Consider the following 18,633-nt stretch of genomic DNA (forward strand, 5'->3'; position numbering starts at 1 on the left):
TTCAAAACCAGGCCCAGCACCAGGTCGTCCCGTCCTATCCCACTGCCTGCCCTGCGGAGCAACCATCACCTCCCTGTTATCCTGCAGAGGGGGGCCCTGAATGCTGGCTGCTCCCTCTAGGAGTTTCCACACTTAACCTCTTCCTAGGAGTCACATCCAGAGATTTCCAGGTGGTTTTGGTCCAGGGGAGGGACAAGGGGTGTGGAAAGGGGAGTTAGAGAAGGAGGCTAGACTCAGTACTAGCATTCAGGAGTGACCCCAAGAGAGCGAATAGTGTGTCAGGCAGAGAGTCAGAGAGCATCCAAGAGGGTTCCTTCACCCGTCCCAGTGTGATCCAGTGAGTAGAGCACTAGACCGGTACCTGAGCTCCAGGCTCTGTTCCCAACTCTGGCACTGGGCTACTGTGGCACTTTGGGCAAGTCACTTCCCTGCTGCCTCAATTTCCCTTCCCATCCTTTGTGTGTTTAGATCAGAAGGTCCTTGGAAACGGGGACTGCTTAACTATGTACAGTTCTGAGTGCAACAGGGCCTGATATCAGATGGGGTCTTTAGGTCCTACTGCAATACAAAGCAGAGCCAAGAGGAAAGACATGTAGCCTGAGCCTGCAGGAAGTGGTTCAACCAGCCGACCCTGGGCAGCCAGCGCTCAGCAGACATGGGGTATATCTACCCTGCATTGTAAACTCGGGTCTGTGGGACCTGGCTTGTGAACTCAGGGTTTCCAAGCCCTCACTTGGGCATCTACACTGGGTTTACAATTGCCGGGCCCGGGTCTCACAGCCGAGCTAACGTGTCCATACCGCACTGTCCAGACCCTGTGACTCGGGTCTGCAGCTTGAGCTGCATTCACACTGCACAGTGACAGGGCTTGGACCCGAGTCTCAGCAGGACTCGGGCTCTGACCCACCCACCTAGAGGGATCCTGGGGCCCGGGCCCCAAGTACTTGCTGATCTGAGTCAGACTGATTTGCCCAGGGTCAGTGTAGACAGACCCTTTGAGCTCAGGAGGACATTAGGGTTGTGCTAGACGCTCCAGTCTGAAGATGCTCTCCCTGAGATAGATTACGTCATCTCTTCCCCTCCCCAGCCTCCACTCAGCATCCACGTGCTCAGATCCCGCAGTAAACACCAGGGTTAGAGGCAGCCGGTTGCAGTTCCCTCCAGCAGGTTGTGCTGCAGAACACCAAGTGCCAGCCGCACGCCAGAACATCCCTGCACTCCATACGCAGCACGGCTGGACTCTCCAGGCCCGCTGCTGCAGTGATGGCCCGAGAAGTGACTCCCTGAGAATGACATCATGGGTCTCTGTATTGCTTCATGCTCAACCAGGGGCCCGCTCTGCTTGAAGCTGCTGGGAAGGCAAACTCACCCTCGGCTGGATTCACCTCGCTTCAGGCTCCCCCCAGGCCACCCGCTGATGTTTGCATAGGCAGTGCCAGGAGAGAACCCAGCTTGTTTGCCTCTAGCTGGGTCACCTCTTCTAGTCAACCGCTGCAATTCACACAGGCCTCCTGGGATGCTCCCAGGCTGGAGGTGGGGCAGAGCGGTATCGCCCCAGGGGAGATCCAGCAGTTTGCAGTGCCCACAGAAGCTCACAAGTGCACACCCCTCTGCTGGCCAGTGCGGATGGGGGAGTGGGGCTACCTCTCCCCATGCTCCAGGGGTGCAGCAGGCAGCAATACCTGCACTAAGGAGAGCATGGGGTGCAAGAGTGGCTGACCCCTGAATGCAAAGTACAAGGGGGAGGGAAGATTCCTTCCTTATGCACCAGTGTGACGACTGCCCGGTCCGATAGAGGGGGGATTACAGATCCCATGGAAGCAGCATCTCACCTCTCACCTGGAGGGATCCTTGGGCAGATCTCCTGGCTCACTGAGCAGGTCTCATTATATACTGGTCAAAGACAACCCTGATGAAATTATTGTTTGTATTATGGGAGCGCCTGCCCCCAAACCAGCCCAGATCGTGGCCTGTTACAGGAATGTCAAGGCTGTAGAGAGCTCCTGGATAAAGGGCCACGACGATATGTGGCTGTCCCTGGGTTTTGCAGGACCAGGGACGCTTACACTGGCCCTCTGCACAGGGGGGTGGACATGTTCCCTTCCTGATTTGAACATCCCGAGTACTGCTTTGCCTTGCGCTGCAAATGAGCTTTGTGCCACTCGTAACAGCCCCTCCGCCCGTGCTAAACACTGCCCCAAGGGAGAGAGGCCCTGCCCATAGAACTTGTCGGTTCAACTAGGCAGCAACGGGTGGGAGGGGAAGAAAGGTGAAGTGACGTGTCCGAGTCACACAGCCGAGCGGCCCAGAGAACACATCGCAGATCTCTTGGCTGCCAGTGCCAAGGGGACACAGTCTTTGTACTGGGCATGTTAAGAGCACAAAGCTAACGCCCCAAACTAACCCATCTGCAGCATCCATCAGCAGCAACCCAGCAAAGGGCGAGAGTCTCACCCGCCCTCACCCTGCAGCAGTTCTCACTTATATCAGAGGCGTTTCTCTCAGGGGTTATTTTTCTCCATCTATCGACTATCAGACTGGCCTCTGTCTTGTCAGCTGCTATTAGATCCATTCTCTGCAAAGGCTGCTGCGTGCGTCAGGTGACTGGCTCACTGAGATCTTCGTTCTCTGACTGAGATAGGTCGAGGTTTGCAGTCATTGGCTCAGAGACTCTCCAACGTCTCCCCTTGCAAGAGGCTTTTTCAGAGCTGCTGAGTTTCATGCACTTTCAACTCAAATCTATAAACTGAGCTCCAGGCTGAAATCGGAACTGGACACGGGTTTGCTCCCAAATGATTCAGTCTTTCAAATGCATCTGCCTGATGTAAGAAACCGTACTGTAACCCACTGTTCAATGCATGGCCCAGGAAGCCCTCTAGGTCACTACACAGCCTGCTACAAATCCCCACCGGGGGAATTAGCACCCAGGCTCATAGCAGTGCATGCTAAGAGTAATTATCAACAGTTCACTGTCAACTTGGAGAGCGTATCTAGTGGGCTCCCACAGGGGTCAGTCCTGCGTCTGGTACTATTCAATATTTTCATTAATGCCTTGGATAATGGAGTGGAGAGTATGCTTACCAAATCTGCAGCTGACACAACGCTGGGAGGGGTTGCAAGCACTTAGGAGGAGAGGATTAAAATGTCCAGATGATCCTGGTCATTTGGAGAATTGATCTGAAATCAACAAGATGAAATTCAATAAAGACAAGTGCTAAGCACGTCACAAGGAAAAATCAAATCCACCACTACAAAGTGGGGAATAACTGGTTGGTAGCAGTAATGCTAAAAAGGATCGGGGAGTTACAGTGGATCACAAATTGAATATGAACCAACAATGTGGTGCAGTTGCAAAACAGACTAACATCATTTCAGGAGATATTAACAGGAGTGTTGTATGTAAGACACAGGAGATAAGTCTCCCACTCTACTCTGCACTGGTGAGGCCCCGCTGAAGTACTGAGCCCAGTTCTGGGGGCCTGCTTTAGGAAAGTTGTGGACAAATTGGAGAGAGTCCAAAAGAAAGCAACAAAAATGATAAAAGGTTTAGAAGACCTGACCTGTGCGGAAAGGTTAAAAAACTGGACCTGTTTAGTCTTGAGAAAAGAAGACTGAGGGGAGACATAACAGTCTTCAGCTATATTAAGGGGTGTTATAAAGAGGATAGTGATCAATTGTTCTCCATGTCAATGGGCTTAATCTGCAGCAAAGGAGATTTAGATGAGCTATTAGGAAAAAAACTTTCTAACTCTAAGAGTAATTAAGCTCTAGAATAGGCTCCCATGGGAGGCTGTGGAATCCCTGGTCATTGGGGATAAACACCTAACAGAGATGCTCTAGGACGGTTTACTTGGTCCTGTCTTAGCGTAGGGGGCTGCACTTGATGATGTCTTGAGGCCTCTTATCGTCCTATGTTAGTTTTGGAAACCCCAAAGTTCAGTCCCCAGTGATAGCTACTTATGGTCAAAGATAGACCCAGAGAGAACAACATGGAACTGGGGCACTGCAGGAAAGGTATTGCTTGGACCTCCTATTTTACTTTGGGTTGGTTCACTTCTTATGGACATTGTGTCATGTCCCTCTTATGTCCAGCAATGAGAGGGTGGTGGCTTGGAGAACTCCTGGATAGGTCATTCCCCACACTGATCCAGAGGTGAACTCACAGAAGTGGGAGCAGAACAGAAGGATGACCCTGTGGTTAAAACACCAGGGGCCTAGAAGCTCTGAGGTCTCTGACCCCAGGAGAGTCCTTCAGGCAGCTTGCAGAGCATCGGAGCAGATGCCTTGGCATGAAAACCTGCGTAACTTGCAAGTTTCGAATGATAACTTAGCAGGCAGAGTTCCCTCCAGACCTGGCCTGTGTTTTTTCATGAGAAATTTGTCAAAAAAGACACGTTTCCACCAATGATTTGCTTTCGACGAATTGGCATTTTTCAGCCAGCTCTACTATGCACCACATGGTCTTGGCTCTGGGGGTGAAATTCACCCTGATGCACCTTGGGAGAGCTCAACAGGCCCATTCAACTGAAAAGTCTAATAGCAGAGAAAGCATTGCCCATCCCACGGAGACTAGAACCCTTCCCAGTCTTTACAAGCCTCAGTTAGGAGAGAAGCTTTGCCACATAGAATCATAGAATATCAGGGTTGGAAGGGACCTCAGGAGGTCATCTAGTCCAACCCCCTGCTCAAAGCAGGACCAATCCCAACTAAATCATCCCAGCCAGGGCTTTGTCAAGCCTGACCTTAAAAACCTCTAAGGAAGGAGATTCCACCACCTCCCTAGGTAACCCGTTCCAGTGCTTCACCATCCTCCTAGTGAAATAGTGTTTCCTGATATCCAACCTAAACCTCCCCCACTGCAACTTGAGACCATTGCTCCTTGTTCTGTCATCTGCCACCACTGAGAACAGTCTAGATCCATCCTCTTTGGAACCCCCTTTCAGGTAGTTGAAAGCAGCTATCAAATCCCCCCTCATTCTTCTCATCTGCAGACTGTAGGGCCACAAATCCATTTGGACTGAGAGGGATGGAGAGGTTTGTCGAGTCTAAGATACCAAGGAGGTAGGTGTCTTAGAAATACCCAAAAGTCAAGGGCATTCCACTGAGAACGGCAGGTTCCTAGCCCCCCCTACTTACACATACAGGGTCCACCTGCTGCAGGACCTCAGCTTATCTCATAACATGAAGAAAAAGGAGAGACCTCAGATAAACCAGGCACAAACCACAGACACCTTTGGAGGCTGAAACCAGGAGTCTATAGAGCAACGGGGAGATGTGCTGAGGGGAAGGAGCAATGCTGGACTGGCAGCCAGCCATGTCACGAGGTAGCAGGAGTTCCGGAGTGGTCTTCAAGTGAAGCTCACTGCAGTGATAGAGACACAGTGGCGAGCACCTCATCTGACAGGTTGCAACCTCCTAGCCAGGTGCAGGTGGAGAACAAGCCCTCTTGGCCCCGGGCTGCAACCCTGGCCTCCTTTAATTAATTGCGAGCCCAGGAGAACCTCAAACAACTCTGTGCCCTGCCCAGTAGATTACACTGGAGTCTTTCTCCCAGCAACCAGTGAAATCTGATAGGCTATTCTACCTCACCTGATAAACTCCTGCGACAGAAGCTGGGCCAGGAAGCTGCAGTCATTTATAACATGGCTCCAAGCAGATGTGCAATCTGAATTGCATCATATGTCTCCATGCCACATTGCCGTACCGTCTATTATAATCCTCATCAGTCCAACTGCCTAAACGTTCGGCTGGAATTCCACAGGTTTCACTGTGTTTTGTGTTCTGAAGGGCTAGGACTCACAAGGCCTGGGTGACCACAGGCACGTCACTGCACCTCCATGCCTCAGTTTCCCCACCTGTGAAACAAGGGGCTCTGCCTGTCTCCATCTCCAAGGGAGAATTCCAAGGCTAGCATACTGTCGGAGCAGGGGAATCTGAGAGGTCAATTGCAATAAAAATGCAGACTGCCGCACAAAAAGTTACCCCTTTGCCTTGAGGTCAGCCATGCCAGGGCCGCCCCGGGGGGGTGGGGGGGGCGCAAGTGGGGCAATTTGCCCTAGTCCCCGAGCCCTGCAGGGGCCCCCACGAGAGTTTTTTGGGGCCCCTGGAGCGGGGTCCTTCACTCGCTCTGGGGGCCCCAGAAAACTCTCACGGGGCTCCCGGAGCTTCTTCCGCTCCTGGTCTTCGCCAACGGGACCCGCCACCAAAGTGCAGCCGGGTCTTCGGCAGTAATTCGGCGGTGGGGGGCCCCCGCCGCAGGTCTTCAGGGCACTTCAGCGGCGGGTCCCGGAGTGGAAGGCCCCCCCGCCACCGAGGCCTCCAGGCCCCCAGAATCCTCTGGGCAGCCCTGAGCCATGCACAACTGGCCCCAGAGAGCAGAGAGGTTCTGCTGGCTCTTTATCAGCTTGTTTATTCCCAGCAGGCAAGTGACCCAACCACTAGGCTGACCAGATGTCCTGATTTTATAGGGACAGTCCTGATATTTGGGGCTTTTTCTTATATAGGCTCCTATAACCCCCACCCCGTCCCGATTTTTCATGCTTGCTGTCTGGTCACCCTACCAACCACGGAGGCAACTGCCCATCCCAACTGGCACCGTTGGTGGCCATCTCAGCAGAGAGACCATGGAGACAACTTCTCACCCCAAGGTGGCGCTTCCAAGGCTAAGGGCTGCTGGACGGGGTCCAGCCTCACTGATGCGCAGTGATAGGGTGACCAGATGTCCTGATTTTTATAGGGACCAGGGCCGGCTCTAGGCACCAGCAAACCAAGCACATGCTTGGGGCAGCACATTTTCAGGGGCGGCATTTGGCCTTTTTTTTTTCTTCGGACGGCAAAAGCCTAGAGCCGGCCCTGGCAGCAGCAGCGCGGGAGGCGCCCTGGGGACTGCGGTTCGTGCCGCGGGGAAGCAGCGCCCGCACCTTGTGGCTGGGCCAGGCAGGCTCTGAGCAGGGGACACTCAGGCTGGGGGCCGCCCCGCGAGGCACACGAGCCGCCTGCAGGTGCCTCGGTGCAGCCGCCCCCCAGGGCCACAACTGGGGCTCGAGCCGCCCAGGGACTGCAGCAGGGCGGCCAGAAGCAGCAGCAGCAGGGCCGTAGAGGGCGGGGCGCTGCCATGTGGGGCCCACGTCCTGCTTTCTGGAGCTCCGCTCCCTCTGGGGCTACCCTACCCCGGCTCCTCAGCCCCCTGCTGGGGCAGTCCCCCAGCTCTGCCCTCCTGGGTCCCAGCCGGTCCTGGAGGTGGGAGCCCTGGCTGGAGGGACCCTGGGCTGAGGCGTGGCCTGGAAGCCCCGCTGCTTACCCCAACCCTGCCAGCACTGGACCGGCTGGAGGCGAGGGGGGAGTGGGTGGAGTCAGCATTGGTGGGGGGGAGCCCAGGGCTGGGCCAGCAGGGGTGTGCGGGTGGGGGAACAGAGAGAGCCCAGGGCTGGGGCAGCAGGGGGTGAGGGTGGGGGAGGGCACTGGTGGTGGGGGGGTGAAAGCCCAGGGCTGGGGTGGGAGGCAGCCAAAATTTTTTTTGCTTGGGGTGGCAAAAAACCTAGAGCCGGCCCTGATAGGGACAGTCCTGATATTTGGGGCTTTTTCTTATATAGGCTCCTATTACCCCCCACCCTTTGTCCCGATTTTTCACACTTGCTGTCTGGTCACTCTAGCAGTGACCCACTGAAGCGAGTGGGGTGGCTCACATGAGCACAGAGGTCTGGTCCGTAGCACGGAGGATGCTTGCGCAGCTTCACCTCTTTGTACCAGCACAGTGGAGAAACTGACACACCGTAGCCTGCAAATCCCCCCCCCCCCACTTTGCAGCTCGGGGAGTCGCTTATATCTGTGCAGCGTGGGTGGGGATTGGTACGGTATCCTTCTCCAGCCACGTGGCACAGGCAGAAGGGGCTCCCCAGGCAGGAGTGGCTCTAGGCATTTCGCCGCCCCAAGCATGGCAGGCAGGCTGCGTTCGGCGGCTTGCCTGCGGAGGGTCTGCAGGTCCCACGGCTTCGGCGGACCTCCCGCAGCCGTGCCTACAGGAGATCCGCCGAAGCCGCAGGACTAGCGGACCTCCCGCAGGCAAGCCGCCAAAGGCAGCCCACCTGCTGCCCCCGCTGCGACCAGCAGAGCGCCCCCCGCTGCTTGCCGCCCCAAGCACATGCTTGGCGTGCTGGGGCCTGGAGCCACCCCTGTCCCCAGGGTGCAAGTCAGTCACTGGGGGGGCCAGATTTTCAAACACTCAGTGCCCACCGTCAGGGCCAGGCTTTTTAGAGAGCTCAGCTCGCAGCACGCTCCCGCTGTGACACATAGTCAGTAAAATCCGGCCCTATATGGGAACAGAGCCCCGGAGCTGTAAAACCTCCACTACATACACATGGGACAGCAGAGAGCCAGCACGAGGCCTCTAGACAACTTACACCCACTTAAATGGGCCATACGTGGGATTTGGAGGCACGTAGGCCTGGGCTCTCTGCATAGGGGTAAGTGTCGCCACAGCCAGGGCCGGCTCCGGAGCCCAGCGGGGCAAGCACGCGCGTGGGGCGGCCCTTTCCCGGGGGGGCGGCAGGCTGGGCCGGCGGACCTGCCGCAGTCATGCCTGCGGGAGGTCCACCGGAGCCCCGGGACGACCGGACCTGCCGCAGGCATGACTGCGGAGGAGACGCTCGGCCGGCGGCTCCAGTGGACCTCCCGCAGGCATGACTGCGGACAGTTCGCTGGTCCCGCGGCTCGGCTGGACCTCCCGCAGGCATGCCTGCGGCAGCTCAACCAGAGCCGCCGGACCAGCGAACTGCCCGCAGCTGCGGGAGGTCCAGCCGAGCCGCGCAACCAGCGGACCCTCCGCAGTCATGCCCGCGGGAGGTCCGCTGCTCCCGCAGCTCGGGGGCGCCTCCCGGGCATGATTGCTTGGGGCGGCCAAATTTGTAGAGCCGCCCCTGGCCACAGCTGTCTATTAAGACAGCTCCCATAACTTCGGGTATGTCTAGATGATATAGCAGCGCGGCATGGACTCGGGGTCCTGAGCAAGCAGGGTTAGCCCAGGCAGCTGCCCGTGCTGCTATTGCTTCACTGCTATTGTTATGTGAGCGAGCTTTGATCTAGCTGGATCAAAGATAGCTCAGGTCCGTCTACACGGGCTGCAATCACGCCTCCTGACTGCAGTGCAGCCCTTCAGCCTTGGTCCACATCGGCAGACTTCCTTTCAGCCTCTTATTGGCAGACTTCGTTTCAGCCTCTTAGCTTTTGCCACACTGGCGTGCACGAGTTGACTTTGCCTGTGCATGCGGCATGAGTTGGAGAGGGCCCCTTCTTTTTCAGCCTCAAACAGAAGCCCGAGGTTTACTTGGGCAAGCATGGGCCATTGCAACAGCGGCATCTCTCCGGTGGAAGTCGTGCGACCCACGGCTTTTAGGTATAAACTCAAGAAGAGAGACTGCTATCTCCCTGGTCAATCAACTGAGAGATTAGTTAATGTACAGAGCTCTGCAACCTATGATTATCGTAGGCGGGCGTGCCAAGGAACAACATCTCAGCTCAGTATAACTCAGCTGGGCAGACGTCACATTTTTTTTAAAATAATTTCAATAGATATAATGACAGAACAAGGAATAATGGTCTCAAGTTGCAGTGCGGGAGGTCTAGGCTGGATATTAGGAAACACTATTTCACTAGGAGGGTGGTGAAGCACTGGAATGGGTTACCTGGGGAGGTGGTGGAATCTCCATCCTTAGAGGTTTTTAAGGCCCAGCTTAACAAAGCCCTGGCTGGGATGATTTAGTTGGGGATTGGTCCTGCTTTGAGCAGTGGGATTAGACTAGATACCTCCTGAGGTCTCTTCCAACCCTGATATTCTATGATTCTATAATGTTGAGGTTTGTTTTTAAGCATCATTTTGATTTATACTGAGTTAAATTTTCACAGTTGTGGGAAGTAATGGGGAGTGTCAGAAAACTGTCTAACTAAGTAGAACCCAGGAGTCCTGACTCCACCCCTGGCTCCAGTCACTACCCTGCCCTGGTACCTACCTTGGCCTTGCCCTACCCAATTAAGTTTCGTTTAAGTATCTTAGTAGTAAATGCCACGTGAGATGCATCAGCTGCGAGTGAGTCAGCCAGGTGAGAATATGAAAACAAAAGTAAAAATGGAAGCTGGAAAAGGACGTCCCCGATGGAAACGTAGGTTCCTGCCAAGAACAGGAGCTTACAGGGGAAATCTCAGGGCTGGAGAAATTCCAAAGAAGAAATGAAACACTCAGATCTCTCAGCTGGGAATTTCCATGGGGGGAAAACTGGAGACTTCTCAGAACCAATGAAATACTTTCAAAGAGCGTGAGCTACCAAAGAGGAGAATAGGAATAGGGCAGCATCCCTTCAAATAGTTTAGTAAATATAGTTATTTGGGACTCAGACGTGCCAGCGTGGTTTCTCCGTATTGCTGACTGATGTGCAAAAGGAGGACCCACGATGGCTGTGTTGAGAGGGATCCCCCCCCACCCAGTGCAGAGATGATTTGCTGGGGGCCTGGGAGAGAATCCTGCCCACCTCTCTAGCGAGCAGATCATTTGCCACACTGTATCTAAATCAATAGCAACCCACACCCATCGACTTCAGCAGGAGCTGCGCTAGGTCCATCCGTAGCAGTTCAGTTGTGAGGCTAGAAAGGCTGAGCTACTTTGTGGAAGATCACAGCTGATGGGGCAGCGCATGGAAGTCTGCGGTGCTGCTTCATATGCTGCTCCGGTTCTAAAAGAGAACCGCAAGGGGCAGGTTTGCAAGCACTCGGCACCTGCGACTGAGGCCAGATTTTCAGAAGGATGCGGAGCTCTTTTTTATGCATCAATCCCTACATGCTGGTGAAAGGTACCAGGTGAGCAGCTCTGGAAATTACCATCCCGCAAGTTGTCTTTGAAAAGTTGCAGTGATCAATTTCATCCCCCTGTCCATCAGGGCTATCGGCTGGGCCAGCTGCTCAGACTTTATTCTATAAAAGCACAGGACAAAGCAAACATGCAGAGGAATAATTCAGCTAATACGATTCACGTACTGTCATCAATGTACTTGACAAACTGCAAACTTTTTTTTGCAGAAAACCATCTTTATGGCTGAAATTTTAGATTAAAAAATAACAAATGGAATATTCTGGTTAAGATTCTTAATTGTGTTGGTTTCGTTTTCAGGAGAAAGTTGGGGTTGTGTTTTCAAAAGCCAAAAATTCACCCCCAAATTTTGGTTTGTAAGAAAAAAAAAACCCACAGTTTTGCAGGAAGTTTTTAAAATGAAATTTTTTCCTTAATAACTGGCACTTTGCAGCCAGCTCTAACTGGAAGGGCCAATATCTCCTGAGCTGATCCAGCTAGAACAATCTGCTCCGCATCACTGGGAAGCTGGAGTGAGTTTCTACTCCCAATAATTCAAGACCAGGTAAGTGAAAAATACAGGCTATTCACCAGCCAGGCCAGGAGACTTTGAGTACCCTGAGCCCGTTTCCCCCCCCCACTTCCTATTCCTCTCTATTGGATTTTCACTCCTCCTTTCATGCTATGCCAATTCCCCAGCCTTTGGGATCTAAAAATGGTTGACTTTAAGCTGCAATAACCTTTGGCCTGCAAGGTGACATGTCTTTCTCCACCACCTCCCTTTGACAATGGGGCAGGAAAGGAGAAAGAAACAAAGAACATGAGTTGGCCTGGTTCCCACATGGAGGGGTCAACAAGGTGAGTGGAAGTAGCCTTCGGAAGCCTTCAGAGGTTCCCAGAGGTAGCTGGATTCTGGAGGTGCCTGGAACCATCTCTGCCTAAGAGGGATGTGATTCTTCAGCATGTGGCACAATAGACAAACCAAGAGGCTCATGGGAAGGGCCAGGAAAAAGAACCTATTACCAGGAGCTCACATTAAGAATCCTGGTCCCTTCATTAGCTTCCAGCCAGGATGCTAGAGAACTACCGACAACTAGGGACACGAGGGTCTCGGGCCAGGGACTGATGGATGCTCACACGGAGTGGTTTGGGACAAAAGGCAGGACGCCCTGCTGGAGATGGCTCCCCTAGAAGCTTTTCCAGCACAAAGCTGGCTTCTAAAGAGACGCTAGACAGAAACACAGACCCCTGCAAGCTGATGATCTGCCAGTGCCATCTAGCGGCTGGCATTTGCTGTAGCTCGTTGTGCCCCTACACTTCTCTGGGACAGGTGGGGGAGAGAGAGAAATCACAGACTGTGATGCATCAGGGGAATTAATCAATTCCTGCCACTGTGGAGGACAACAAAAATAATGAGGGGGCTGGGGCACATGACTTATGAGGAGAGGCTGAGGGAACTGGGGTTATTTAGTCTGCAGAAGAGTGAGGGGGGATTTGATAGCAGCCTTCAACTACCTGAAGGGGGGTTCCAAAGAGGATGGAACTCGGCTATTCTCAGTTCTGGAAATGACAGAACAAGAATCAATGGTTTCAAGTTGCAGAGGGAGAGGTCTAGGTTGGATATTAGGAAACATTATTTCACTAGGAGGGTGGTGAAGCACTGGAATGGGTTCCCCTAGGGAGGTGGTGGAATCTCCTTCCTTAGAGGTTTTTAAGGTCAGGCTTGACAAAGCCCTGGCTGTGATGATTTAGTTGGGGGGATTGGTCCTGCTTTGAGCTGGGGGTTGGACTAGATGGCCTCCTAAAGTCCCTTCCACCCTGATAGTCTATGATTCTATGATCCTATTCTCCGCCCATGGTACAGAATAGGCTCCTGTGGGCTATAATCTATTGGTTATCAACTATAGTGTGCATTCGCTGGGTGGGGCTGGTGGCCTGTGATGTACAGGAGATCAGACTAGATGATCTGGTGGCCCCTTCTAGCCTTATTATTGTTGCATCACTCCTGGGATGTGGAGTAACGCGCTGTAACTAACGTGCCAGGCCTGTTGAAATCCACCCTGTGGTCAGCTGGGAAGTTGGCCTGACAACATCACAAGGTTCTGGGAAATGCTCTTAAGTTACCAACCATTTTCTGATATCACCCCCTCCCCTCTTCCACTCCGATTTCTTTAAACCGATGCTACCTCATACTAAAGAAATCACCACAGCATTCTACAGTAAGAGAGACCGTCATCCCCCCATCACACCCTGAGCGGCTTTAACAGCCTCTCCCTCACCCATGATCCCATTGCAGGAGTCCTACAAGCATGACCACCGGCAGGGCAGCAAAGGAGCTAGCCATGCTGGGAATGGGAGTGGTGCTCCGTAGGTTGTGTACAGAGGACTGGATCATCTGAACTAGCTCATCTTTGACTCAGGCACAAAAAGTTCCTGTGCTCCTTTCACCAACGCCAGTGGGAGTTGTGGCCAGGACTGGCTGGAAAACAATTCCGTAGCACAAAAAATGTTGAGGTTTTGAAATGCATTTTTGTTGCGATGCAGAATGAAACAGCGACCTTTCAACATTTTTTGTGACAAGCAGGAGAGCTAACCCACCCCAGCAATCCAGCGGTTAGGGCACTCACCCGGAATGGGGGACACCCAAGTTCAAGTCCTTTTGGGTACTGGCAAATCTGAAATGGGTGTCTCCTCTCCATTCCATCCTAGACATGAAAAAAAATTATCAAAACCAATGTGTGTCTGCAAAACATTTCAGGTGCAATGAAACAGCATTTTTCAACAGAAGTGTTGTCAACGTTTTTTGACCAGCTCTAATTCTGGGCGTGCCCCCACATATTTGCAAATCAAGTCAGAGGCTGTCGGGCTTGGACCTTTTCTATCAACAGATCCTTTATCTATTCCCATTTAGGTGTCACCCACAAGGCCCCGTTTTGCAAGTTGCAATGCAACCACGGGGCTCGAGGAGTTGCATATCTCTACTGTGCATGAGAAGGGAAGGTGCAGCCCCAGAAGTTCCCAGTCTAAAGGGTATTCGTGCCCATTATACAATAGCACTACTTCTTCCAGTGGATGGGCACGGTAAGCGTGAGAGCCAAAGCTCACATCCAGTGGTGTGAATGGCAAGGACATGACCTATTCCTGCCCCCGGGCAGCAGCCGCATCTTCCGCACCTGGCATTTGGAAAGTGCTTCACCCGAAACATAAGGAAAACAGCAAAGGCAGATGTCTCAAACCAAAGGACGCTGCTCCAAAAGGGAAGAAGGGGTGCGTTCCAGATCACTGTCGGCAAAGATCTCTTCTCCTGTTTTGGCATCTAATTAGGGGTCAGATCTTCATAAGCTGCTTTCTCCTGACTCACCATCAGGAACCCCTGCCCTGCACCCTCATGAACCTCGAACCAGCAGGAAAGAGAATTATTGGCAGCTACAGCTGTACAAATGCCCAATGAACACAGAGGGATGAGTTCTTGCAAGAGTGGTGCCTAAATGCAAGGCTTATAGGTGCTACCACATGTAATAGAAAGAAAGAAAGAAACTTCTTCCCAGATTTCTCCTCTTCATGGAGTGACATGTTTCAGATCACTTTGTTTCCAGACTGACTAAATTTCTATTCTTTCCAGCTCCCTTTGCATTATTTCTCTACAGCTCCTCCTCGTTAAGAATCAGTGATGCCAGTGCACCATATGAGAAGAACTCCAGAGTTACGAACACCAGAGTTATGAACCAACCAGTCAGCCACACACCTCATTTGGAACTGGAAGTATGCATTTAGGCAGCAGCAGAGATGAGAAGAAAAAAAGCAAATACAGTACAGTACTGTGTTAAACGTAAACTACTAAAAAATAAAGGGAAAGTTTAAAAAAAAAGATTTGCAAGGTAAGGAAACTGTTTCTGTACTTGTTTAATTTAAATTAAGATGGTTAAAAGCAGCATTTTTCTTCTGCAATGTAAAGTTTCAAAGCTGTATTAAGTCAATGTTCAGTTGTAAACTTTTGAAAGAACAACCAGAATGATTTGTTCGCAGTTATGAACATTTCAGAGTTATGAACAACCTCCATTCCCGACATGTTCGTTACTCTGAGGTTTTACTTTATTCCTCCTTCTAGATCACTAATGAAGTCAAGACTTCCAGGCATTATTTGAATAAAAGGAATTTGCTTTCTTCACTGAAGAACACCCTGATATTTGTTTCCCCACTGTGGGAAATTCTGTTGTTGTTTTTTTAATAACTCCTGGCAGCTTGTTTGAGTTGAACTCTTCAACTGTCTGGCTTTTTCCCAAAGCTAAGTGTGTTATTAAGGCGTGCCTGGCATTGTGCGCTCTCTGCTTTAAGTTTTATTGCAGTGCCCATTTTCTATAATTAGTGTGATTGCTGCAAGGAGTGTGGTATCTCCTGTCACTAGAACAGGCATAGACAGTATGAGGAAGTAGCATCTGATTGGCCTGCTCTGAAATAGAGCAACTTAGCATCATCCAGTTGTTTAGATTAGAGGCTTTTTCATCCCTTCTAGGAGAACTGGGCACGTTTCATGTAGATGAATAACATGCTCAGGATACTGAGTGGACAAGGAGCTTAGCAGACACTGTCCTTCTCTAGCACTTCTCCGAGCCATCTGCAAACCTATTGTATTGGCCTCAGAAATAGAACTGGATGAAATTTTTCAGAGGAATAGTTTATTTGCCAGGAAAAAAAAATCACTGAGCTCCTTCTCACAGGTTCCCTCTGAACCAGGGAAATTTTATTGTTCCCATTTTATAATATTGGGAGACTGAAGTAGTGACAAAGCTAGCAGCCTGAGTTTCAGAGCAGCTCTTAAATAGTTGGGACAAGAAACTGCTGGCCCAAAGTCACAGAGCAAGTCAGCGGTGAACCAAGCAGTCCAACACCCACTCTCCTGCTGTGGCAAGAAGAAGATAGAGTGTCTCCAATAAGTCTATTCTTTAAACTTTGGCCTTTTTAAGTGTCTCATACAGAAAAAAGTTGCTCTCCAAGGTTGCTGATGCTGTGCAAGCTTTGCGGGCCAATCGTGGAAGCTGCTTTTGATGATGGATGAACCCTTCGCAGGTGGTCATGCGGGCCAATGCCACAGCCGACTTTCCTTGGTGTTCTGCAGCTGATGGTCAATAGGGCTTGTGGGAGTGACACTGGAGATGATGTCCACAGCTCAGCACCTCCTCATGGGTGGGTGGATTCCTTGATGGCCAACCAGCATAAGCCTGGGAAGAATTTACAGAGGAGTCATAGACCAAAGTCATCACCAGAGGCCACAAGCAGGCAGGAGGACCTTAGTTCTGCCATCTTTTAGTGGAGGTGCTACCTGGATGCCCACACCACCACACCAGGACACTGGCTCACCTCAGACTCCAATGGGAGATTTCTCTGTGCTTGAGTCAGCAACACCACTTCCTGCAATAACCGGGGATACCTTTAGAAGCCTCCCATCCAAGTATGGACCACAGATGCATGGCTAAAAACCACAGATTGAGTGTGTCCATCTGATAAATACTACTCACATGAGAGCACATCCTGGGGGAAAAACAAAGAGGCTGACAGCATTTAAAAGAATAGGGAAGCCAGTATCTGGTCATCAGTAAAAAGAAGAATGTTGTCAGTCATGGTGATGTCGAACTTAGAACTTGTTAGACAACTCCATTTGGTTCACAGGATTGACCTCTCCTTCCCTGTGCTGTTACTGCTGCCCCTAACCATATCGGAGCCAGATGCCCATGACTGCATGCACAGGACTGCAGTGCCTAACTTATGCAGACAGTTGTGTGCCCAAGTATCCGGACATGTGTGCAAGAGCTAGGGGTGCAATTGGTGCACCCAATAATGAGAGCCTGACTTGGGAAACCGAGTCTCACAGCTAGCAGCATGCAAGGAACCACCCACCACTGAAACAAGCAGACAAAAAGCCGGATTCTGCTCTCACCCGAATGAGAATCAGGGTAGTTACTCAGTGAAACCACACCAAAGCACTGACAGTGCAAGGATGTGCATTGCGAACTAAATGCCCTTCTAGCAGTGTCGACAAGGCTAAATGTTATCACAAAGCTCATAATACTTGATGTCATCTTAAAGCCCTGGCTACAGTGGTCATGTTACCATGTGACAATCTCAGCACAATTCTAGCCTTCATCATTGCAGAGGAAAACTGGAAAGTCAGATCCGAGTGTCACAGGCCAGAGGAGACCACCAGATCATCTGGTCCGACTTCCTGTAAAACAAAAGGACTTAGGGGTTACAGTGGATGAGAAGCTGGATATGAGTCAACAGTGTGCCCTTGTTGCCAAGAAGGCTAATGGCATTTTGGGCTGTGTAAGTAGGGGCATTGCCAGCAGATCAAGGGACGTGATCATTCCCCTCTATTCGACACTGGTGAGGCCTCATCTGGAACACTGTGTCCAGTTTTGGACCCCACACTACAAGAAGGATGTGGAAAAATTGGAGAGAGTCCAGCGGAGGGCAACAAAAATGATTAGGGGGCTGGAGCACATGACTTATGAGGAGAGGCTGAGGGAACTTGGATTGTTTAGTCTGCAGAAGAGAAGAATGAGGGGTGATTTGATAGCTGCTTTCAACTACCTGAAAGGGGGTTCCAGAGAGGATGGATCTAGACTGTTCTCAGTGGTACCAGATTACAGAACAAGGAGTAATGGTCTCAAGTTGAAATGCGGGAGGTTTAGGTTGGATATTAGTAAACACTATTTCACTAGAAGGGTGGTGAAGCACTGGAATGGGTTACCTAGGGAGGTGGTGGAATCTCCTTCCTTAGAGGTTTTTAAGGCCTGGCTTGACAAAGCCCTGGCTGGGATGATTTAGTTGGGGATTGGTCCTGCTTTGAGCAGAGGGTTGGACTAGATGACTCCCTGAGGTCCCTTCCAACCCTGATATTCTATGATTTTATGATTCTAAAGGCCTCCAACCCCACCCAGCAGCTGCACACTAAACCCACCACCCGAAATGAGACCAAAGTATTACAGCCCTCGGAAGACTAGGCTATTCTGTGCCACAGGCAGAGAATAGGATGGACTGAAAGTGCACCAGTGCCCAAATGCACCCTCAAGTTTAAAAACCAGAAAACATATGAAAGATTATTTTTCATCTCTGAATTTGGGGGTGCTGGCTCAGTTTTGGAGTCTGGGAGCTGGGAATACCCCTTCAAAGCTCTGAAGAGCAAGTCACTCAACATGTGAGCTGTCATGAGTTTTTGCACAGGATTATGCAAAAGTCTGCAACTATTCTGCAGTTTCAGGACTTCACGCCCAGTCCTCTCAGCAATTTCAAATTTGCTATCACGTTTGAAAATCTGCAGGGGTCTCTGCAAGAACTGTGTTTTCACTTCAAGGGAAAAAACAAGCAGACAACCCACCCCCACCCACAAATTATAAGAATGGAACCACATTAATAAACAACAGATTTTTGTTGGTAAGTGAATATAGCCGCAATCAGTTGTGTGCCAGGAGTCTGTTCTCCTCTGTTTTAACGTGTAAATTCAAAGGTACATCGATGAGGAGTTACACACACCCTGCCAAGTTCTGAGCTCATTTACATTGGTGTAAATCCTGATTGATTCATGTCAGTCAATGGATTCACATTGGTATAACTGAGATCAGAATCTGGATCATGAAGAGCAGAGCGATTCCCCTCTCCCCGTAGCTTTAGAGATATTATATATATTATACGGGAGTGCCAAATTCTGCTCCTATTTAGAATGAAGTAAATCCAAGGTAGCCAAAGAAGCCACTCCAGATTCACACAGTTGTAACAAAGAGCAGAATTTGGCCCAGTATTGA

At 51.1% G+C, this 18,633-nt stretch overlaps 1 long non-coding RNA gene across 1 annotated transcript; it reads right to left on the bottom strand.

Annotated features, from left to right (window-relative positions):
• Positions 1 to 15,909: 15,909 nt before the first annotated feature.
• LOC123363484 lies at positions 15,910 to 17,057 on the bottom strand. The gene is made up of 3 exons (XR_006576777.1): positions 16,943 to 17,057; positions 16,193 to 16,363; positions 15,910 to 16,053 (listed from the first exon to the last, which is right to left on the bottom strand). It is a non-coding gene; the product is annotated as an uncharacterized LOC123363484 (long non-coding RNA).
• Positions 17,058 to 18,633: the final 1,576 nt, after the last annotated feature.

This window comes from Mauremys mutica, chromosome 2, assembly GCF_020497125.1.
Source record: "Mauremys mutica isolate MM-2020 ecotype Southern chromosome 2, ASM2049712v1, whole genome shotgun sequence".
Classification (NCBI taxonomy): domain Eukaryota; kingdom Metazoa; phylum Chordata; order Testudines; family Geoemydidae; genus Mauremys; species Mauremys mutica.